This window comes from Pseudophryne corroboree, chromosome 2 (genome assembly GCF_028390025.1).
Source record: "Pseudophryne corroboree isolate aPseCor3 chromosome 2, aPseCor3.hap2, whole genome shotgun sequence".
Lineage (NCBI taxonomy): Eukaryota > Metazoa > Chordata > Amphibia > Anura > Myobatrachidae > Pseudophryne > Pseudophryne corroboree.
The window spans coordinates 537,077,249-537,102,479 of record NC_086445.1 but is presented as its reverse complement, the minus strand read 5'-3'; the positions used below and the strand labels follow the sequence as shown (position 1 = coordinate 537,102,479).

The following is a 25,231-nucleotide window of genomic DNA, read 5'->3' as shown; positions in this document are numbered from 1 at the left end:
CGTGTCTGCTGAGGAAGTCTGCTTCCCAGTTGTCCACTCCCGGGATGAACACTGCTGACAGTGCTATCACATGATTCTCTGCCCAGCGAAGAATCCTTGCAGCTTCTGCCATTGCACTCCTGCTTCTTGTGCCGCCCTGTCTGTTCACATGGGCGACTGCCGTGATGTTGTCCGACTGGATCAACACCGGTTTTCCTTGAAGCAGAGGTTCTGCCTGGCTTAGAGCATTGTATATTGCTCTTAGTTCCAATATGTTTATGTGAAGAGACGTTTCCAGGCTCGTCCATACTCCCTGGAAGTTTCTTCCTTGTGTGACTGCTCCCCAGCCTCTCAGGCTGGCGTCCGTGGTCACCAGGATCCAATCCTGTATGCCGAATCTGCGGCCCTCCAATAGATGAGGACTCTGCATCCACCACAGAAGAGACACCCTTGTCCTTGGAGACAGGGTTATCCGTAGGTGCATCTGAAGATGCGACCCTGACCATTTGTCCAACAGATCCCTTTGGAAAATTCTTGCGTGGAATCTGCCGAATGGAATTGCTTCGTAAGAAGCCACCATTTTTCCCAGGACTCTTGTGCATTGATGTACAGACACCTTTCCTGGTTTTAGGAGGTTCCTGACAAGCTCGGATAACTCCTTGGCTTTTTCCTCCGGGAGAAAAACCTTTTTCTGAACCGTGTCCAGAATCATCCCTAGGAACAGCAGACGAGTTGTCGGCATTAACTGGGATTTTGGAATATTCAGAATCCACCCGTGCTGTTTTAGCACTTCTTGAGACAGTGCTAATCCCATCTCTAGCTGTTCTCTGGACCTTGCCCTTATTAGGAGATCGTCCAAGTATGGGATAATTAATACGCCTTTTCTTCGAAGAAGAATCATCATCTCGGCCATTACCTTTGTAAAGACCCGAGGTGCCGTGGACAATCCGAACGGCAGCGTCTGAAACTGATAGTGACAGTTTTGTACAACGAACCTGAAGTACCCCTGGTGTGAGGGGTAAATTGGAACGTGGAGATACGCATCCTTGATGTCCAAGGATACCATAAAGTCCCCCTCTTCCAGGTTCGCTATCACTGCTCTGAGTGACTCCATCTTGAACTTGAACTTCTTTATGTACAGGTTCAAGGACTTCAGATTTAGAATAGGCCTTACCGAGCCATCCGGCTTCGGTACCACAAAAAGAGTGGAATAATACCCCTTCCCTTGTTGTAGAAGAGGTACCTTGACTATCACCTGCTGAGAGTACAGCTTGTGAATGGCTTCCAAAACCGTCTCCCTTTCGGAGGGGGACGTTGGTAAAGCAGACTTCAGGAAACGGCGAGGTGGATCTGTCTCTAATTCCAACCTGTACCCCTGAGATATTATCTGCAGGATCCAGGGATCTACTTGCGAGTGAGCCCACTGCGCGCTGTAATTTTTGAGACGACCCCCCACCGTCCCCGAGTCCGCTTGAGAAGCCCCAGCGTCATGCTGAGGCTTTTGTAGAAGCCGGGGAGGGCTTCTGTTCCTGGGAAGGAGCTGCCTGTTGCTGTCTCTTCCCTCGACCTCTGCCTCGTGGCAGATATGAATAGCCCTTTGCTCTCTTATTTTTAAAGGAACGAAAGGGCTGCGGTTGAAAGGTCGGTGCCTTTTTCTGTTGGGGAGTGACTTGAGGTAGAAAGGTGGATTTCCCGGCTGTAGCCGTGGCCACCAAATCTGATAGACCGACTCCAAATAACTCCTCCCCTTTATACTGCAAAACTTCCATATGCCGTTTTGAGTCCGCATCGCCTGTCCACTGTCGCGTCCATAAAGTTCTTCTGGCCGAAATGGACATAGCACTTACCCGTGATGCCAGTGTGCAGATATCCCTCTGTGCATCACGCATATAAAGAAATGCATCCTTTATTTGTTCTAACGACAGTAAAATATTGTCCCTGTCCAGGGTATCAATATTTTCAATCAGGGACTCTGACCAAACTACCCCAGCACTGCACATCCAGGCAGTCGCTATAGCTGGTCGTAGTATAACACCTGCATGTGTGTATATACTTTTTTGGATATTTTCCATCCTCCTATCTGATGGATCTTTAAGTGCGGCCGTCTCAGGAGAGGGTAACGCCACTTGTTTAGATAAGCGTGTTAGCGCCTTGTCCGCCCTAGGAGGTGTTTCCCAGCGCTCCCTAACCTCTGGCGGGAAAGGGTATAATGCCAATAATTTCTTTGAAATTATCAGCTTTTTATCAGGGGCAACCCACGCTTCATTACACACGTCATTTAATTCTTCTGATTCAGGAAAAACTATAGGTAGTTTTTTCACACCCCACATAATACCCTGTTTAGTGGTACCTGTAGTATCAGCTAAATGTAACGCCTCCTTCATTGCCAAAATCATATAACGTGTGGCCCTACTGGAAAATACGGTTGATTCGTCACCGTCACCACTGGAGTCATCGCCTGTGTCTGGGTCTGTGTCGACCGACTGAGGCAAAGGGCGTTTCACAGCCCCTGACGGTGTTTGAGTCGCCTGGACAGGCACTAATTGATTGTCCGGCCGTCTCATGTCGTCAAACGACTGCTTTAGCGTGTTGACACTATCCCGTAGTTCCATAAATAAAGGCATCCATTCTGGTGTCGACTCCCTAGGGGGTGACATCCTCATATTTGGCAATTGCTCCGCCTCCACGCCAATATCGTCCTCATACATGTCGACACACACGTACCGACACACAGCAGACACACAGGGAATGCTCCTAACGAAGACAGGACCCACTAGCCCTTTGGGGAGACAGAGGGAGAGTTTGCCAGCACACACCAAAAGCGCTATATATATATATATCAGGGATAGCCTTATAATAAGTGCTCCCTTATAGCTGCTTTGTTATATCAAAATATCGCCATAAATTTGCCCCCCCTCTCTGTTTTACCCTGTTTCTGTAGTGCAGTGCAGGGGAGAGACTTGGGAGCCGTCCTGACCAGCGGAGCTGTGAGAGGAAATGGCGCCGTGTGCTGAGGAGATAGGCCCCGCCCCTTTTCTGGCGGGCTCGTCTCCCGCTATTTAGAGAAATCAGGCAGGGGTTAAATATCTCCATATAGCCTCTGGGGGCTATATGTGAGGTATTTTTAGCCTTTATATAGGTTACATTTGCCTCCCAGGGCGCCCCCCTCCCAGCGCCCTGCACCCTCAGTGACTGCCGTGTGAAGTGTGCTGAGAGGAAAATGGCGCACAGCTGCAGTGCTGTGCGCTACCTTTAGAAGACTGCAGGAGTCTTCAGCCGCCGATTCTGGACCTCTTCTGACTTCAGCATCTGCAAGGGGGCCGGCGGCGCGGCTCCGGTGACCATCCAGGCTGTACCTGTGATCGTCCCTCTGGAGCTTGATGTCCAGTAGCCAAGAAGCCAATCCATCCTGCATGCAGGTGAGTTGACTCCTTCTCCCCTCAGTCCCTCGCTGCAGTGATCCTGTTGCCAGCAGGAATCACTGTAAAATAAAAACCTAGCTAAACTTTTTCTAAGCAGCTCTTTAGGAGAGCCACCTAGATTGCACCCTTCTCGGCCGGGCACAAAAATCTAACTGGAGTCTGGAGGAGGGTCATAGGGGGAGGAGCCAGTGCACACCACCTGATCTGGAAAAGCTTTACTTTTTGTGCCCTGTCTCCTGCGGAGCCGCTATTCCCCATGGTCCTTTCAGGAACCCCAGCATCCACTAGGACGATAGAGAAATGACATTTAACATTACATACCTATCCAGCAAAGTCCATCAGCACCCTAAGCTGAGCACTTGGCTGCCTACCACTGCCAGCAACAGGTTAAGTAATGCAAGTGTGTGCAAGTGTATTCAACCCAAAGGGGGACACAACAAAGCCTGGAAAGTTTTGCTGCAGGTGGAACGTTTGTTACTGGATGCACATTGCTGGCAAAGGAGACCGTATTGCTAACAGCATCTATAGATGGCATAAGCCGTACAGTCACAAACAGAAGATGTTTGTTAAATACAGAACGGTGAGTTCTTAAGGGGTTACGGCTCATTCTTAAATAGCACCCTTTGGGAGAGATGTATCAAACTTTAGAGAGATAAAGTGGAGAATTTGATGATTTGTTGCTATGGGCAACTTCACCATATCTGCTTACTCTACCTCAACGCTTAACCAAAAGATTAAATAATCACAGGAATTGCAGCGCCTTATGGAGAAGGCGGGGCTACATTACACAAATTACATCATTTTAGCACAGCACCCTTCCCGCCGCATTTTACCGTGGTGTCGGCAGGGCCTAATGGCAGAGTAGGGTTGGCCATCTGTGGGTTACCCATCGGTGGTATAAAACCACTCAGAGCAGAACCATGGATGGTTTTACCCGATGGTCATCCCTTTTCTATTACTCACTGGACTGCAGGCTAATCAGAATCAGAACCTGGGGGTAGAGCTGTACATGTGCATGGGGAAGGGGGGGGAAGAATGAGACAGAGCTTGGTTCTGCTTCCAGGTACCAAGTTGGATTTAAAAAAAAAAAAAAAAAAAAAAAAAAGCATTGTGGTTTTCTGTACCATCGATAGTAAAGAGCCATTGCTTCTCCATTATCGATGGCAAAACCATCTAATATTGGCGTGTAAGCATCAATAATCTATGTACAGACCAAATCCACACCACACACCAAAAAAATAAAAAATTGAGGCCAGCAGCATCTCCTCTCGCTTCTCCTGGAGAGAAGAGGTACATAGTTGGCATGTACAGTATGCTAACTTCAGCATCGTCTGTCTCTCTCTCTCTACAGTGTTTGTCAGTATTAGCTCAGCTCTACGCAAAGGCAGCACATAGTAATAAAGTCCAAGGACCCCGTTTCCAAACAAATCCTGACCGGAAGGCAGACTGTTTTCCCATTGCACAGTACGTTAGAAAACTATTTACTGCTTCACCGCCCCCTCCCCCCGGCCCGGCACCGGTAGGGTTAGGGCTAAAACACACTACACCAGGCCTGGCCAACCTGTGGCTCTCCAGATGTTGTGAAACTACACATCCCAGCATGCCTTGCCACAGATTTAGCATTCCCTAATAGCAAAACTGTGGCAAAGCATGATGGGACTTGTAGTTTTACAACAGCTGGAGAGCCACAGGTTGGCCAGGCCTGCACTACACGGTTGTTGCCGGCCGGGAAAAACCGGAGTGTGTGTCACAGCCCTACGGTGTTACTGCCCGCGCTGTGTGACGCGGGGTCTGGTATCAGTCACGTGAGTAAGAGGAGCCGGAACAGCGCTGCCGGGAGACTACGACACAAGGGAGTCATTCAGAAAATGCCGGAAAGTACGTCACTGCCCTGAAAAGATGTCAGCGATAACAAGGTCATGTGACCAGCGCAGGAAACGTCACGAGCCTGATAGCGTCACCTTCTGATTTTTTATTGGCTCTACCCTTCGTGCGTTACACTCGCGCTTTCACAGCCGACTCGCGAGCTGTTGCGGCTACAGAGGATTGGTTGTGACGCGGCTACCGACAGGCACCACTCCCTCTGGAGTCGCGCTTTGGTCTACCCCCGATCGTTACACGCTTCCTATTAGCTGCTAGCGAGAGGAGGAGACGCATCCTGTCTCGCCTTCTTTGAGCTGAGCCAATTGAGATACGCTGGGACGCCCCTTGTTTCCGCCCTTTGATTGGCTGGCCTGATGAGTGGGCGGTGCCAGTCGTTGCGTTGTGTCAGAGGTGTCATAGCGGCCGGAACCGTCAGAAACGAAGCGGGGAGATTGGAGCGTAGAGCGGCCCCAGCACCCTGACAGCCGGACTTCAATGAACAGCTCGCCTGTGAGTACAGGGGCCACCCCTATTTCCTTCCCCGTAGCACCGATCCATTTCGCCCTGCCGTGGGCGACGTTACAGGCGTCGTTTGGCCCAGTGACCGCACAGGCAGGTGATTGCCGGCGTCATGTGTGGCGGTCAGGGGCCACAAAGCGAGACACGCCAGTGGGTATGATACGAGCCGACTTAGTCGTCTCCCGAGCCCCGGGGCTTCCCGTCCACACTTAAAACCCCCTTCTTATGTTGGGGTTGGTGTATACCGGCGCGGTGTCTGTAGCTGTGTGGCCGCATGTGCCGGAGCCGCTGCGCCCTGTCTGCACATGGGGGGAGGGGGAGGAGAGCGCTGCCTGTGCTGGGGGCACCATGGTCTTATTCAGCTGTACCTGTATCCTGCACTGTGCATGTTACACAGCTCACCGTGGGGCTAGCCGCGGTGACAGGTGGGGGAGACAGCCCATTACAGGACACATTGCCCCCACCACAGCCTCCTCCATGTGCTCCGAGCGCCTCTTCCTCACCAAACAGCTGTCATACACTCAGTAAATAATACAGCGGATTATTCTACATTATTTTCACATTCAAATATTTTTATATTTTCTTTTGTTTATAAAGTAAATTCCAGGCACGTCACCAACACTAACAACTAGTTAGAACCATGGATGCTTAATACTCTGGACTATCCTAGTTTAAATTGTAATTCACTACCGTAAGCACCATTCAGAATGCTTCTCTTGGATACCTAAAAGTACATCGCCAACATTGAATGGCTGATTCTTGTGACTAGTTAACATAGGGGGACATTTACTAAGCCGTGATAAGAGCGGAGAAGTGAGCCAGTGGAGAAATTGCCCCATCAACCAGTCAGCAGATCTGTATCATTTTATAGTATGCAAATTATAGATGTTACTTCAGTGCTGATTGGTTGCCATGGGCAACTTCTCCACTGGCTCACTTCTCCGCTTTTGTCACTGCTTAGTAAATGTCCCCCTCAGTTTCCCAAACTCCACCATTACAGTTCATGCTTTAAGGCTATTCATGCTTGAGCACGGGTGACCTAATTAGTTCCTCATTCAATGTGATTTAGTCATTTCGACTCCAGCATGTATAGCCTTGAAATCTGGACTGTAATGGCGGTGTTTGGACAAACTGTCACTCTGCTGCTTCCGCCTGTAGACCAGTATTTTCAAACCGTGGTCCTTAAGGTAGGTTTTAAGGCTAGCTGTACTTGACCACAGGTGACTCATTTAGAACCTCAGTTATTTTGATTTAAGGATCTGTTCTCAAGCATAGGCATCTTTAAACTTGGACTGTTAAGGGGGGTACTGACGGGAGAGATGTTTGCTGAGCGATCTTAACACAGACCGCTCAGTTCACATCTCTCCCCCTGCTCAGCACAGCGGTGAAGTGAGCGACCCGCTAGATTGAGCTTGCATGCAGGCTCAATCTAGCACCAGCGATAGCGATGGCCGCGCATCACTAACGCTGTGGGGCAAACACACGGCAGATCCGTTCTTAAAATCTAAGCAATCTAGTCAGATTGCTTAGATTTTAAACATGGATCTCTCCGTGTGTACCCCCCTTTGGGGCTGTATCCAATTAGCTGCGGTAATTTACAGCTGTAAATTGGTTTACCTGGTGCTATCCAATTAACCCTGATAAGCCGCAGTTTACCCTCAATGCCAGCACTTATCGGGGATTATGCTTTGCGTGCTGCAGGCACCCGTGATAAGTGCTGTGATAATACGCAAGTCTGCGGCTTGGATAAGGTGATAAAGTTACGCAAAAAACACTAATTTGGGAAAATATTCAAACTACTTGGGAACCATTAACCACATTCTGACACCATCATAGTGGTAGATTGACATGTTTTTTTACCATGGATGGTTTGATTTGGGTGTCTAGTTATTGTCCCATGTTTGGAAGATCTTTGATATAAATTTATTTTTTTAAATTTCATTTGTGGACTGACTTAATAAAGTGTGTCTATAGGAGGAACATGTTGTGGATGTGATGGCTTTGTTTTCGTGGGTAATCAAAATCACCGGGTTTGGCATTGGACAGAATAATATATTGTGAAACTCTATAGCAGGTGAAGTTATGGCATGGCATGTTGTCATGTGAGTGTTGTCTGAAATATAGATGGTGGTTAAGTCAGTGGCTAGTGTATTTATTGCTCTGGGGCATACTTGCCTACCTGACCCTCTCCATGAGGGAGAAAATGCTCTGTTCCTGGACTTTCCTGGTAATGTATGATTGCAATCACCTGTGGTGAGCTAGTTAATTGATAAGAAAGGTGTTTCACCACAGGTGATGGCAATCATACATTACCAGGAAAGTCCAGGAACAGAGCATTTTCTCCCTCATGGAGAGGGTCAGGTAGGCAAGTATGCTCTGGGGCCAACATTGCAATCATCTTGTGCAGTGGTTCTCAAACTGTGGGGTCTATTTACTAAGCCTTGGATGGAGATAAAATGGATAAAGTACCAGCCAATCAGTTCCTAACTACCATGTTACAGGCTGGGTTAGAAAAATGACAGGATCTGATTGGCTGGTACTTTATCCACTTAATCTCCATCCAAGGCTTAGTAAATAGACCCCTCTGTCCTCAGAACCACCATCAGTTCACGTTTTATGAACTTGCATATTATGAGTTCATAATAAAGGTAAAATAACCTGGTAACAGTCAAGCTATAGTTGTTGTCTTTATGACAAAGTAAACAATAATTAGAGCTTTTAGAGCCAGGAGCACAGGTGCTCCCTCCCACCTGGAGGAAGCTGATTTTGCCCTACATTAGGTGACTCATGTTGTATCTGAGATCATGTTGACCTTATGGAGTGACTGAAAGTGACAGTCACGGTGTCTTCTTCCCTTGGCTTTGCAATGTCTGATGATTTTGAGTGGTTGGTGTTAGTCACCCTGTTAACGCAATATAAACTTTAAGCTTTAATGTTTTATTTAAAGAAAATAATCATTTTGTTTTCAACTTTTAAATGAAATCCCTTGCTTTTAGCCAACAAATATAGGGGTGAATTCAACTATTTATGCTGGCAGTGCTTGGCTCCCGATGGAGCAATTCAATTGTTGCACCATTCGCGCACGAACAGCCACCGGTGCTGGTATTTCTGCTCCAAACAGCACTCTGCGTTGCGCCTATTACTTTACAAAGCCTTACCTGGTGTGTGGAGTCAAAATATGTATGTTACACTGCTAAACCTGGTATGTTTAGGTGAAATAATCATGTTAAAAAAAAAAAAATCCCCCGAGATCTCCTGTCACTTTTAAAGGGGAGCTTGGACACACACAATCAATTGAATCACCCCCATAGATGGTTTACTTTTTACTATTTTATTTTTAATTCCACTTACACACCTATTGAAAGTTGATATTTATGTGTTACTTGCAAGACCTAGATTGGTATTGTATTGGCAATTATACCCCATTTGACATTGAGCAAAAAATAAGATTTTACTTACCGGTAAATCTATTTCTCGTAGTCCGTAGTGGATGCTGGGGACTCCGTAAGGACCATGGGGAATAGACGGGCTCCGCAGGAGACAAGGCACTTTAAGAAAGAATTAGGAATACTGGTGTGCACTGGCTCCTCCCTCTATGTCCCTCCTCCAGACCTCAGTTAAGGAAACTGTGCCCGGAAGAGCTGACAGTACAAGGAAAGGATTTTGGAATCCAGGGTAAAACTCATACCAGCCACACCAATCACACTGTATAACTCGTGATAAACTTACCAAGTTAACAGTATGAACAACAACAACAGAGCATCAGACAAACCTGATGCAACCATAACATAACCCTTATTTAAGCAATAACTATATACTAGTATTGCAGAAGAAATCCGCACTTGGGACGGGCGCCCAGCATCCACTACGGACTACGAGAAATAGATTTACCGGTAAGTAAAATCTTATTTTCTCTAACGTCCTAGTGGATGCTGGGGACTCCGTAAGGACCATGGGGATTATACCAAAGCTCCCAAACGGGTGGGAGAGTGCGGATGACTCTGCAGCACCGAATGAGCAAACACAAGGTCCTCCTCAGCCAGGGTATCAAACTTGTAGAACTTTGCAAAGGTGTTTGAACCTGACCAAGTAGCCGCTCGGCAAAGCTGTAATGCCGAGACCCCTCGGGCAGCCGTCCAAGAAGAGCCCACCTTCCTTGTGGAGTGGGCTTTTACTGATTTTGGAAGCGGCCATCCAGCCGCAGAATGAGCCTGCTGGATCGTGTTACAGATCCAGCGAGCAATAGTTTGCTTTGAAGCAGGAGCACCCAGCTTGTTGGACGCCTACAGGATAAACAGCGACTCAGTTTTCCTGACTCTAGCCGTTCTGGCAACATAAACCTTCAAAGCCCTGACTACATCCAGTAACTCGGAATCCTCCAAGTCACGAGTAGCTACAGGCACCACAATAGGTTGGTTCATATGAAAAGATGATCCCACGTTTGGCAGAAATTGCGGACGAGTCCGCAATTCTTCCCTGTCCATATGGAAAACCAAATAGGGGCTTTTATGTGACAAAGCCGCCAATTCTGACACACGCCTAGCCGAAGCCAAGGCTAATAGCATGACCACCTTCCACGTGAGATATTTTAACTCCACGGTTTTAAGTGGCTCAAACCAGTGTGATTTCAGGAAACTCCACACCACGTAAAGATCCCAAGGTGCCACTGGGGGCACAAACGGGGGCTGAATATGCAGCACTCCCTTTACAGAAGTCTGAACTTCAGGTAGAGAAGCTAGTTTTTTTTTTAAAGAAAATGGATAGGGCCGAAATCTGGACCTTAATGGACCCCAATTTTAGGCCCAAAGTCACTCCCGACTGTAGGAAGTGAAGGAAACGGCCCAGCTGGAATTCCTCTGTAGGGGCATTCCTGGCCTCACACCAAGCAACATATTTTCGCCGTATACGGTGATAATGTTTAGCCGTCACGTCCTTCCTAGCCTTTATTAGCGTAGGAATAACCTCATCCGGAATCCCTTTTTCTACTAGGATCCGGCGTTCAACCGCCCTGCCGTCAAACGCAGCCGCGGTAAGTCTTGGAACAGACAAGGTCCCTGCTGCAACAGATCCTGCCTTAGAGGCAGAGGCCATGGGTCCTCTGTGAGCATTTCTTGCAGCTTTGGATACCAAGTCTTCTTGGCCAATCCGGAACAATGAGTATTGTTCTCACTCCTCTTTTTCTTATGATTCTCAGCACCTTGGGTATGAGAGGAAGAGGAGGAAAGACATAAACCGACTGGAACATCCACGGTGTCACCAGTGCATCTACAGCTATCGCCTGAGGGTCTCTTGACCTGGCGCAATACCTCTGTAACCTTTTGTTGAGGCGGGGTGCGATCATGTCCACCTGTGGCAGTTCCCAACGACCTACAATCTGCGCGAAGACTTCTTGATGAAGTCCCCCTCTCCCGGGTGGAGGTCGTGCCTGCTGAGGAAGTCTGCTTCCCAGTTGTCCACTCCCGGAATGAACACTGCTGACAGTGCTCGTACGTGATTCTCCGCCCATCGAAGAATTCTGGTGGCTTCCGCCATCGCCACCCTGCTCCTTGTGCTGCCTTGGCGGATTACATGAGCCACTGCGGTGATGTTGTCTGATTGAATCAGCACCGATTGGTTGCGAAGCAGGGTCTCCGCTTGACTTAGGGCGTTGTATATGGCCCTTAGCTCCAGGATATTGATGTGAAGGCAAGTCTCCTGACTTGACCACAGCCCTTGGAAACTTCTTCCCTGAGTGACTGCCCCCCACCCTCGGAGGCTTGCATCCGTGGTCACCGAACCTGCGGCCCTCGAGAAGGTGAGTACTCTGCAGCCACCACAGAAGAGACACCCTGGCCCTGGGGGATAGGGTGATCAGCCGATGCATCTGTAGATGCGATCCGGACCACTTGTCCAACAGATCCCATTGAAAAGGTCCTCGCATGGAACCTGCCGAAGGGAATGGCCTCGTATGACGCCACCATCTTTCCCAGGACTCTCGTGCAGTGATGCACAGACACCTGTTTTGGTTTTAAGAGGTCTCTGACCAGTGTCATGAGTTCCTGAGCCTTCCCCGTCGGGAGAAAACCTTCTTCTGGTCTGTGTCCAGAATCATGCCCAGGAAGGGCAGACACGTCGTAGGAATCAGCTGCGACTTTGGAATATTCAGAAACCAGCCGTGCTGTTGTAACACTTCCCGAGAGCGTGCTACACTAATCAGCAACTGCTCTCTGGACCTCGCCTTTATGCGGAGATCGCCCAAGTATGGGATAATTGTGACTCCTTGCTTTCGCAGGAGCACCATCATTACTGCCATTACCTTGGTAAATATTCTCGGTGCCGTGGACAGACCAAACGGCAACGTCTGGAATTGGTAATGACAATCCTGTACCACAAATCTGAGGTACTCCTGATGAGGTGGATAAACGGGGACATGAAGGTAAGCATCCTTTATGTCCAGAGACACCATAAAATCCCCCTCCCTTGCGATGACCGCTCTGAGCGATTCCATCTTGAACTTGAACTTTCCAAGTATATGTTCAGGGATTTTAAATTCAATATGGGTCTGACCGAACCATCTGGTTTCGGGACTACAACATGGTCGAATTGTTTAAGGAGGGGAACCTTGACCACCACCTGTTGAAGATACAATTCGTGAATTGCAGTAAACCCTGTTTCCCTCTCGGGGGGGGGGGGGGCCGTCAGGGCCGTCAGTGAGGAGGCATCTTCTCAAAGTCCAGCTTGTATCCCTGAGACACAATATCTATTGCCCAGGGATCTAACAGGGAGTGAACCCACTTGTGGCTGAACTTACGAAAGCGTGCCCCTACCGGGCCTAGCTCCGCCTGTGGAGCCCCAGCGACATGCGGTGGATTTTCGTAGAGGCCGGGGAGGACTTCTGTTCCTGGGAACTAGCTGTGTTGTGCAGCTGGTTTCCTCTGCCCCCGCCTCTGGCAAGAAAGGACGCACCTCGGACTTTCTTGTTTCTTTGTTCGAACGGCTGCATTTGATAATGACGTGCTTCCCTAGGCTGTGCAGGAATATAAGGCAAAATATCAGAATTACCAGCTATAGCTTTGGAGACCAGGTCCGAGAACCCTTCTCCACACAATCCTCAGCCTTCCATATGCCACTTAAGTTGGCATCCTCTGTCCATTGCATATTCTACAGGATACGTCAAGCAGAAATCGACATAGCTTTGCCTCTAGAACCCAGTATACTCATGTCTCTTTGGGCATGTTTTATGATATATATATCTCAAGACAGCCATACATACATACATACATACATACATACATACATACATACATACATACATACATACTAGGGTCTCAATTTCTGCTGATAAGGTACCTGTCCACGCCGCCACAGCACTATAAACCCATGCCGACACAATCGCCGGTCTGAGTAGTGTACCCAAATGTGCACGCTATCTTCAGGATCCCTGAGAATAGCTAGGGCTACCTTTTGGGCAAACGTGACACCCTAGGGGAAGATTCCCATCACATCCTGGCCCTAGTGGGGAAAGGATACTGCCTGAGAATTCTTTGTGGGAAGCTACAGTCTCTTGTCTGGAGATTCCCGCTCTTTTTTCCTCATGAGAGGAGGGAAATTTACCTCCGCTTTCTTCCCCTTAAAATGTGTACCCTTGTGTGAGGGACAGATGAGTCATCAGTGATATGCAAATCATCTTTTATTACAATAACCATATATTGAATACTTTTCTGCCATTTTGGCTGTAACTTTGCATTATTGTAGTCGACACTGGAGTCAAACTCCGTGTCGATATCAGTGTCTATTATTTTGGATAGTGAGCATTGTGAGACTCTGAAGGTCTCTGCACCATAGGGACAGACATGGGTAGATTTCCTGTCTGTTCTCTAATCTTTTGTGCAATAAATTCACCTTAGCACTTACACATATCCAAACAGGTGTCGGCGTTGTCGACGGAGACACCCTCTCACACACATTAGCTCCATCTCCTCCTTAGGGGAGCCTTTTACCTCAGACATGTCGACACACACGTACCGACACACCACACACACAGGGGATACTCTATTTGAAGACCGTTCCCCCACAAGGCCCTTTGGAGAGACAGAGAGAGAGTATGCCAGCACACACCCCAGCGCTATATGACCCAGGAATCACACAGTAACGTAGTGTTAACCCAGTAGCTGCTGTATATATTGTTTTTACGCCAAATTTATGTTCCCCCCCCTCTCTTTTTCACCCTCTTCTATCGTGCTTCTGCAGGGGAGAGCCTGGGGAGCTTCCTCTCAGCGGAGCTGTGGAGAGAAAATAGCGCTGGTGAGTGCTGAGGAAGAAGCTCCGCCCTCTCAGCGGCGGGCTTCTGTCCCGCGATTTTGTGTAAAATAATGGCGGGGGCTCATGCATATATACAGTGCCCAACTGTATATATGCCCACTTTGCCAAGAGGTCTCTAATTGCTGCCCAGGGCGCCCCCCCCTGCGCCCTGCACCCTACAGTGACTGGAGTGTGTGGGTGTAATGTGGGAGCAATGGCGCACAGCTGCAGTGCTGTGCGCTACCTCATATGAAGACTGGAGTCTTCTGCCGCCGCTTTTAAAGTCTTCTTGCTTCTCACGCCGGCTTCTGGCTCTGCGAGGGGGGGCGGCGGCGCGGCTTTGGGATCTGACGACCAAGGGTGCGTTCCTGTGTTCGATCCCTCTGGAGCTAATGGTGTCCAGTAGCCTAAGAAGCATGACCTATCCGCAGTTAGTAGGTCTGCTTCTCTCCTCTCAGTCCCACGTAGCAGAGAGTCTGTTGCCAGCAGATCTCTCTGAAAATAAAAAATCCTAACAAAATACTTTCTATCTAGCAAGCTCAGGAGAGCTCACTAAAGTGCACCCAGCTCGTCCGGGCACAGATTCTAACTGAGGTCTGGAGGAGGGACATAGAGGGAGGAGCCAGTGCACACCAGTATTCCTAATTCTTTCTTAAAGTGCCCTGTCTCCTGCGGAGCCCGTCTATTCCCCATGGTCCTTACGGAGTCCCCAGCATCCACTAGGACGTTAGAGAAAACCCAGGATATTGCCAGGGCAACCTGGGTCCTGTATTTGTGTGAAAGGGTCTACCCAGGTCTGAATTGCTGGGCATGACCCTGGTTGCTACCAGGATTATTCCTGGGACTGATCTTGTTGCCTGCGTTGTAAATAATGCGACACAGATTATTTGACCCGGTTTACCTTTCAAAGCTGATTAGCGGTCTACCGTGGTATGCATGGTAGACACTGGTTCAGTGTGAAAGGGTTGATCTGGGAATAATCCGGGACCAAGGTGTAGTGTGTGTACGGGGTATATGAGCTGAGACCCGGGTACAACCCGTGTTCAGTAACCTGGGAAAAAGCAGGATCAAAGCCCTGGCTTTAGTCAGTAAGAACTGTAATAGAAGTGGACTTTCTGCTGGGTTATAGCATGTAATGGGAGATAGTTATTAATCAGACCTTCACATTGTCAGTAGCATAATGTCATGCACAGTATGCCAACACAATAATGTAATACTGCTTTCACATCGCATTAAGTGGGTCGCACCCGGGACTTGTGCACTGGTCTTTTCCGGGTGCGACCTGCTTGAGACCCCTTTCAGACTGGCGCCCCCGACACGGCATATTGCTGTGTTGATGATGTCACGTGCAGAGGCGACACTTGGAGATCAGATCTCCAAGCGCCACCTTCTCCTATAGTGTTAACGTGTCGCATCGACCTGGCAAACCGGATCCAGCCGTATTTAAACACTGAAATGCTGGGTTGCTCGATGCGGGATATTTCCCATCACCTTTCACACTGCACAAAAACTCTGGTTACTGCATGTTCACGTGCAATAACACAGGTTACTTTTGGCATTGTGAAATGGGTATTAGTTAAAACAATGTAACTGGGTTGACATGGTTACAGTGTTTTATTTCTAACTTTGATTCTGTGTTGGCATACTGTGCTTGACATTTTTCTACTGACTGTGTGATTGTCGGAGAATAAAACCGATACCCCATGTAATAACAAATTCTGTTTTTCAGTAGTACTTTATAGTGTAATAACAATTATTTAATGTTTTGGGGAGCAGGGATGATGTGCACGAGATTAGTGTGAGATTAGTACTGGACTTTGTTCCAAAGTGCTGGAACTCGGCCTTACGTAACCTCCTTCAGCCTCACTTGTGACTGGACAGATTATGCAGAGACTCATGTTAGCTAACACAATGCTCAGGAAACACTTTTTGTAGCTTACTATATCAGTGTGAAATTTACTGTTATTGTAATATGCTTCGGAAATGCTACTTCCTTTTGGCGAAGGCCATTCTTACTCAGTATTTTGAGGTAATAGTTTTGCTGTGTAGGAAAATCTGTTAGTTTAGAAGTATTAATTCTTTGTTGTATTTTTATAACAGAGCGTGTACGTATAGATCTGTATCAGGTGATTTTAGAATTGTTCTTTATCAGGTAACTTTACTTAATAATAACTGTACTTAATAACTTTCTACCAACCCAGTGCTTATTGACTTGCTTATCATCGTGGACTGGCGCAGGTATTCGTGTTCCTGACACCCACGGTATCCCCCCCCCCCCCCCCCCTCCAAAAAAAATAATGTATGCAGGACTTCTGTCTTTTTTGCATCGGGGAGGGGGCTGCTGGGAGATCAAGTTCACCCAGCTGCTGCCTCAGGTCGGGATGGGGGGGGCCTACATACATACATACATACATACATACATACATACATACATACATACACACACACACACACACACACACACACACACACACACACACATTACACTCACCGCTGCTGCAGGAGAATGGGTCCCGACGCTGGAGGAAGAAGAAAGCACTTCGGAAGGTGAGTAAAAACAGGCTACAGGCCAGTACTCACTTTCCGATGCGGGAGAGATGTGTGCTGACCGAACCACTCAGCGCACATCGCTCATTTCACCCACCGGGTGAAACGAGCGACCTGCTAGATTGCCAATCTAGCACCAGCGATAGCCGCGCATCGCTATCGCTGTGGAGGGTACACACGGAGTGATCATGCTTAAAATCTAAGCCTTCTAGTCAGATTGCTTAGATTTTAAGCAGCGATCTCTCCGTGAGTACCCCCCTTAAGCTAATTGGAAACCTACAATTGCTTAATTAGTACTTAGGGGGGATGCCACAAGGGTGCCAGAGCAAGTCCTGGTGATTTTTACCCCCCTAAACATAACCGTTTAAAGAAAAATCTGACTTGCTCTGGGAGTGTGTTTCTGTCTCATTTTCTCTCCTCTAATTGCATATGAAAAGTGTGGCTGTGGGGAAAAGTCCCGGACCACGTTTTTTTATTTTATTTTGTGCCCTCATTTGAATTCCTCCACATATGGTTTAAGTAGTACATGTAAGCTATAGTGATGGTGATTCAAATGGTCCAGGTGCCCACTACTGGGCATCTAAACGAATGGTGTCTATTGGACCAATTCAGTTGCTGCTCCGATCAGATGCCCATTAGCCGCTGCAGATACCTCCTTTTTTTTTTCTCGCAGCCTTTAGTGGTGTAAGAAAAATGTGCGAGTCTGGTGTTTGAATTGCTCCAATAGACGCTCCATTCATTTAGACACCCAGCATGGAGCGCCCAGAACATTTGAATTACCCCAAGTAATGTGAAATGGTTATACATAACATACATATTTGCTGTTTTTGTGACATGTTAGTCAGACATGAACAGGTTTTTTTATCAAATGAAGAGATTGCATTTTAAAATTGCATTTTAGAAGTATTTTTCCTTCTCCCCAGAAGAAGAGCTGTTGATGGTCAACCATAAGACCACAGCAGTTCCCTGACTCTTGAAAGCCTTACATCCAGGGCAGCTTTGGATGGAAACATTGCTGAACAGAGCTAGCTAGTTGCTAGCAAATTAGCTGCTTTGCCAGTAACATGGAATGTTTGTGGAGGAACAGCATTTTGCATAGATCAGAGAGGTGATGCAAATGTGATCCCAATAAATGTGGAGCAGACTCACTGTTGTAACTAATGTTATAGTGAAGAAATTAGATTTAACTTTGAAATAAGATTATTGCGGTTAGAGGTGTTTAGAATGCGCATCTTTCTGGCTGTTCCTTGCTGCTAGGGAGGCCAATCCGAGGCCATTTTTTTCAATCCCGGGTATCGGGATTGAAAAAATGGTCAATCCCGGGATCCACGGGATTGGCGGTTCCCTATAGGGCCGCCTCCCTCGCCCAGCACACATAACTCACTAAACACCAGTGTTGAGTGGGTGGGGCACTTCAGCTGCACTCTCCCGGCGTGTGACCTCTCGCGCAACGCTGGGGAGCCGGAAGCCGGGCAGCGTCTGAGCATCCTGAGGACGCTCAACGCTAATCCCTCAATCCCCGGGATTGGAGCCCGGATGTTTTTGGCCCTAAATCCCGTGATCCCGCCGATCCTGGGATTGGCCTCCCTACTTGCTGCAATAGGGTTTGAAAAGTGCATCATCTCAGTGCTGTCATATTTGGGGTCTCATCCTATACTTTAAATAGGATCTGTTTGGCTAATCCACAGGGTTGGAAAAAAATAGTAAAAAAAAAAAAAAAAAAGTCCCCGCTATTTTTGGTTTAAACCATTTTAGTGTTTTACATTAATGTTTTAATGGGGGGAAAAAAATTGTGTATTAGAATCCTTGATCACCCATGTTTTAATGGTTTCTAACATTAATGATGTTGTTAGACTTTTGATTTAGTTTGTATCTATTGATATAACAATTTTTTCTACAACTTCTTCCTATTACTTCTGAATGTATGTACATTCATTTATACAAAGGGGGCAATTTAATTTAGTGCAATATGAATAGCGCCGGGAAGGATGTTCCGGAGCTATACCATTGAGCGCGCTGCTATGCCCGACCAGAGGATTCCGTCTCGCATCCTTCCAGGGGTACGAGCAGACATTTCACAAAACTACTGGTGCAATGCTGTTTCCTGCCTTTAGCGAACTGCATCGCGGCAGGCACTTAATTCGGAGAATGCCTGTTTTTGCGACTAAACACGAAGGTGCGAGAACCAACATTCTCCGAAATCAGTCAATTGAATAGCTCCAGAACCTCCTTCCCAGCGCTATTCATAATCAATGTTAAGCATTAGTATTACTTATTACTTATTATAATTAAATTAATCTGAATAGTAATACAAAATGACAAAAGCACTTTTCAGAGAAACAAACACAAAAGGAGGCGTTAAGCATTCGCACTGGGCACGCCACTGGCATTAAACATTTTTAATAAAAACAGTACTTTTTTTTAAATTTTTATTTATTTATTTATTTTATATAGTATAATTGCCTTTTTTTCATGAAGTTATGGTGCCGTGCCAGTAGTAAACAGCATAATAATCTTCATGATTGTTATGGAAATTACTAAAGAGGGTGTAGACTACAACTTTGTGCACAGTGCGCTTCTAAAGATTGTTTGTTTCACCTCTCGGTTTTTTAAATTGCCCTTCTACTTTGTGGAGGGATTTCCCAAGATGGAAGTCCTAGGTGACGTGTTATGTTTTCAGTCATCTGCAGTCTGATGGATAGGGGTGTGATTGGCTAACTGAGTGAACTGAGCAGCTGGAAAGTATGCCAGCATATAGGGGACGACTTACCTGCCGTCCATCCTCTACAGGTCAGCAATTCTGACTCTTGCATTTGTTAGGATAAAGTTAATAATTAATATGTCTAAAAATATTTTTAAAGTTTGGTAAGATTTAAAATTTATAGGGCGGAAGTCAAATGTTTCCTCCCCCTTCCGCCTGCAATCGCGCCTGCCAGCAGCTATTCAAATGTTGCTGCAGACAGGCACAACATCGGCATTTCAGCTCACTACACCCGGGGGGTGGCGAGCTGAAATGCGTGGAAAGTGACCCATTTGGGCACCCAAGCAGGACTTTTCATGTCGTGCCCAATAGTTTAGTCAGGTTTACCCACTTGATGCGGCTAAACTCGACTGCTATTGGTGCGATCAGCGCAAAAACGGGGGACATTTGTATATTGCCTCTCTGCAATCTTCCGCCACTTTAGACAGGAGATCGGGGGCGATAACATTTGAATTCCCCTCGTATAGTCACGTTTTTTGGGTAGTATTGATATGGCCGAACTAAAAGGGGGTACTCACGGAGCAATATTCTAAGCAATCTGACTAGATTGCTTAGAATTTAAGCATTATCGCTCCGTGTGTACCCCCTACAGCGATAGCGATGCGCAGCCCCGCACATCGCTATCGCTGGTGCTAGATTGTCCTGCATGCAGGCCAATCTAGCGGTTCGCTCACTTCACCCGCTGGGTGAAATGAGCGGCCCCCCCGTCTCTCCCCGCACGCTCGGCACAGAACGCGCTGTGCTGAGCGGCGGGAGAGATGTGTGCTGAGTGGTTCGCTCAGCACACGTCTCTCCCACATCGGCCCGTCTATAAGATGTAGTGTACGTTCTCCATAATTGAACATTCTTTTCAATGTTCTGTAAGTAGTTACATGTAGTTGGCATCATATAGGAATGAGATTAAGGGTGTAATGTAAATAAATCTGGAAATTACGAACCATGTATTATCTGCAAATATAGATACTTTGTAATTAGGATCTCGCTCTTAAATACCCATTCTAAACTTGAGTGGTGTGAAACCAACTGTGCCATGGATTCAGTGCAGTACCCTTAGCTATGCTCTGGAGCAGGGGTGGCCAACCAGTCAGAGACAAAGAGCCCCAAAAAATGTGTTCGGTACGTCAAAGAGCCGACATCGAGCCGAAGGCGCACATGCAAAAATGGGGTGTGGCCTTGTGCCTTCTAGGCCACGCCCCTGGTATAAAATACATTGAAAAAGCCAGATCCAACATAAAATACTTTGAAAAAGCCACTTCCACGTAAAATAATTGTAAAAGCCAGATCCACATAAAATAAATTGAAAAATCCAGATTCACATAATACACTTCAGCTCCCCTATGTGTCACTCCAGCCAGCACCCTCTTGTCACTCCAGCCAGCACCCTCTTGTCACTCCAGCCAGCACCCTCTTGTCACTCCAGCCAGCACCCTCTTGTCACTCCAGCCAGCACCCTCTTGTCACTCCAGCCAGCACCCTCTTGTCACTCCAGCCAGCACCCTCTTGTCACTCCAGCCAGCACCCTCTTGTCACTCCAGCCAGCACCCTCTTGTCACTCCAGCCAGCACCCTCTTGTATCGCTTCAGCTTCCCCCAATTCATGCCACTGCAGCAGCCCCTTATGTGTCCTCTGTTTGCTGGTGGGTGTCTCAACTCTAGTATCTGGCTCCCACAGGTCTAAGTCCCCGTAGTGCTGCTGCGTGTTTTTCTAGAGAGCAGTGGTTACCGGATCTGTTGTGGTCATGTGACTTTGTGTGTTAGGAGCCACATTTGAAGAAAGAAAGAGCCGCATGTGGCTCAAGAGCCACAGGTTGGCCACCGCTGCTCTGGAGACTTATTCCTGCAGTAGTTTCTGTCTATATACAAGGAAGCAAAAAGTGTAGCACGGCATCCATGTATCTCAGGCTTACTATGCCTTTAATTTGACTAGGGTCAAAACATTGACTTTGAGCATGATGTAATAGTGGCAGAATTTTACAGGTTTTGTGCTTCTCTGGGGCATTATTTTTGTTTGGGTATATTATACCCCTTTTCCACTGCCTCAGAAACCCGGGTAATTGCCATATCTACCCGGGATGTGGCTCAGTGGAAATGGCTCCAAGGAAAAAACCCAGATCTACTGACCAGTGATTTCTTCCTGGGTGTTGAACAGGGTTTTTAGCAGGTAAATCCAGTAACACTGAAGTTGAAATGGCTTTTACCCAGGTTTTTTGGCCCAGGCAATTGCAAAAGCCACTGATTGGTCCTTCCAGGGCGCTTGCTGCTGATGTAGTCCCCCAGAGAGCAGAGGAGATGTGCCCACACTGGGAGAGGCTTCTGAGAGAGGGCCTGTAAGGAGATCTGGCAGCTGGGCACAGTGGGCCTGGAAGGAGAGCTGGGCGCACACAGGCCTGGAGTACTTGGAATACTGGGCTGCAATACTGTAAGCAGTCACTACCTCTCCCTTCTGTTCCCTCTTAGTGACCTCATCTTTGCGAGTCTGAATAAAGGCCATTTTTAATGACATCCACAAGTTGTACTGGGCTTACCCGGGTTCAGTGGAAAAGGAGGCAATCCAGGAAAATCCCGGGTAGAGGGTGCAGTGGAAACGGGATCTTAGCTGTGTATGACCCGGCAAAATCCCAGGACAGACCCGGGATTTTGCTGGTAAAGGTGTATTAGTGGGAAAATAATTCTGTTTAGCCTTAAATCCCAAATTTACATGTTTTCAATGTGATTATTCACAAGATTGATTGGTATCTGTCAAGCAGCAGAGGTTCTGTCTGGCTAAGGAATGATAGCTATTCTTGCCCTTAGGAGCAATGTATGAAGTGTACTTGATTAGTACAGGTTGAGTATCCCTTATCCAAAATGCTTGGGACCAGAGGTATTTTGGATATCGGATTTTTCCGTATTTTGGAATAATTGCATACCATAATGAGATATCATGGTGATGGGACCTAAATCTAAGCACAGAATGCATTTATGTTACATATACACCTTATACACACAGCCTGAAGGTAATTTTAGCCAATATTTTTTATAACTTTGTGCATTAAACAAAGTGTGTGTACATTCACACAATTAATTTATGTTTCTTATACACCTTATACACACAGCCTGAAGGTCATTTAATACAATATTTTTAATAACTTTGTGTATTAAACAAAGGTTGTGTACACTAAGCCATCAAAAAACAAAGGTTTTACTATTTCACTCTCACTCAAAAAAGACCGTATTTCGGAATATTCCGTATTTCGGAATATTTGGATATGGGATACTCAACCTGTACTACATTGTGAGATGTGTGGAAAGTTGCAACATCTCTCCTGTAATAATCTGCTGATAGGCTGCCAGGTCCCAGTAGCTTTGGAGAGTTAACGATAACAGATCATTAAGTGAGTCTCCTCCCGAGTTAACATAACTGCAAGATGGGTGTCTGGTCTGATAATATGGTACTGTATGTAGATAATATTAACAGAAGTCAGGCATTTGATAGGGTGTTTTTTCTCTATCATTTTTCATTATAAAGTACTGTGTAATATGCAAAAAATTAATTTAAGGGATGGTTTTTTGGATGGAAGACGATAATTGCTTCTGTAGTTTGTGCTAAAATGAATTCATGCTTTTTACTCTTATCGTAATGGGTAAATTTTGTGTCCTTTTTTTGGTTTTGCCAATCAGAAGAAGGGTTAGTTCACCAATTACTGAATTGTGTTTGAAAATAATGTGTAGGCTTTACAGGTCTGCTATGATTTAAGAGATCCTGAAATTCGCCCCAATATTTCTTTTCAGTTTGAAGCCAGCTTCAATGCAGATAGCTCTGCTTGCCTTGTGGGCTTCCCACATATTCAGGAATGCTACTTCTGTATCTATTTGTACATTTCTAAATACTGTCCAAACGCCTTAGCTTCCTGGAAAATAGAAGGGTCAAACAAAACATGCTCCTTGTGTCTCCCTGTTACCCAGATATGCTCTGTGCACTAGTCTTTTTAGACGTTTCTTTCATTCCATTTTCTGAAAACATTCATTGGCTGTAGTTTGGTATCTCAAGGAAAGGGCGTATTGGAGTATTCAGGTTTTAGTAATTGAATAATACCCCTTTTCCACTGTCCCGGGATTTTTGTCCATGGGAACAGCTCCAACCGGGTCCAATCATCCGAAAATCCTTCCTGGGTACCTAGCAGGGTATTACATTTGAAGGTCCCAAATGTAATACCCTGCTAGGTCAAAACGCAGTAAAGAAGGCAAGTAAGGTGCTAGCATGCATAAAAAGGGGAATTGAGACAAGGGACTCGGATGTAATCATGCCGCTGTATAAGGCATTGGTACGTCCGCACCTGGAATATTGTGTTCAGTTTTTGGCACCATTGTATAAAAAGAGACATCAGTGAACTCGAAAGTGTTCAAAGGCGAGCTACTAAATTGATTAAAGGCCTAGAAGGACTGGACTATAAGGAAAGACTTACTAGGTTGAATATGTATACACTAGAAAAGAGGCACCTAAGAGGAGATATTAATATCTTCATATATGTAAAGGGACATCACAAAGAGTTATCAGAGGAATTATTTATTAAAAGAACACCGTTTGGGCGTGGCCTGGAGGCTGATGGAGCAGGCTGCACTTTTCATGAGCTCCCAAGGACCTGGGAGTTTTTGAGTAATTATATAGCCTCCTCGCACCTCTTTCCTACCCTATCTGCACTGGTCGGAGTCCTAGACCAGTGGTGTATGCGGTGAGGTAGTGCTGCGGAATCGGGGAGCCGGTTTCCTGGCTCCCGCGGATTGTGGCCTACTCACTGCCCTGAAGCCGGGACCTCAATTTTAGCTCCTAAGCCCAGACGAGTGATTTACCATCCCGGGACACCTGCGGAGCCTACCTGGACCTTGTCCCCTGCCTACACGTTGCCTTGGCCTGCCCGGTGCTCTCTACTGATCAGCGGGGGCGATCCGGGACCGGGTCGAGGGCGGCGGCCATCTTGGTTGCCGAGCAGCGAGGAGTGACGCGGCGGGTGCCTGAAGAGGACGTCTGGAGACCTCCGGGCAGGTACGGCTTGCTGCCCCGGCTCCACTGAAGTGATTATTCCTCTCCCGCTAGATCTAGGCGGACGCCCGTCTCCCGCTGCTGCGGGCGGACCGCCGGCCCGGCCGCGGCCCTCTCCTCCCTCTCTCCCTGTCTGGAGATTAGCGGCTCCCTCTGAGGCTGCCCCCCCGTTCACCTGGGGCCCCCACCACATCCCGGATAGCACCTTCCCACCCCCAGGGGTGAAAACTGCCCCGGGCGGCCGACGGATTCCCCCCCCCCCCCCCCGCGCTTGCTCGCCTATGAACACCCAGAGGTCCTACAGTACCCCTGCCCCTTTGCGAGTCCGTCCACGGCTGTGGGTGGCTCGCTGGGCAGCACGGACGGCTGCGGCCTCCAGCCTCTCTACACTGCTCCCGGGGGCTGAAGCTGGACGTTCAGAATAATACGACCATAGGGTCAACCAAGACGGGCCTGGCCCACAGCCCTACTGATGCCTCCCTACTGCGCCTGGAACCCTCCCATGTTGACGGGCTGCACCCTTCTACCTGCACCTGGAGTTGCCGGGAGTCCTTTAAATTATAGTAATCCACACAGCGGCCTTGATTATATATAACCTGCCACCATAGTCTGAGAGTCCCCAGTGCGCTTGGAGTGCTGGGCTGGGGCTCCGCCCAGTGTTTCTTCTACGTGCATACGAGGATGGCTAGTCGCATAGCCCTGTCAGCCCTGCTCATGCCCTGGAGGCATCCCCTTCTGCATCTACAGCCGGTGCGAGTCTGGACAGGGTCGGTGATGGAGAAGCCCTCACTGTGGGCACTATGAAGCTACTTTTGTCTCGCTTTAAGGAGGAGGTGGCGGC

The 25,231-nt window shown here is 47.5% G+C and overlaps 1 protein-coding gene across 1 annotated transcript in view; it reads left to right on the top strand.

Moving 5' to 3' along the window:
* The first annotated feature begins 5,530 nt into the window (after positions 1-5,530).
* The window catches only part of PTP4A2 (protein tyrosine phosphatase 4A2), an 81,122-nt gene continuing 61,421 nt past the window's right edge, over positions 5,531-25,231 (top strand). The window contains exon 1 of the mRNA XM_063954238.1: positions 5,531-5,774. The gene's annotated coding sequence lies outside the window, so the exon portion shown is untranslated. The remainder of the gene's footprint in view (positions 5,775-25,231) is intronic.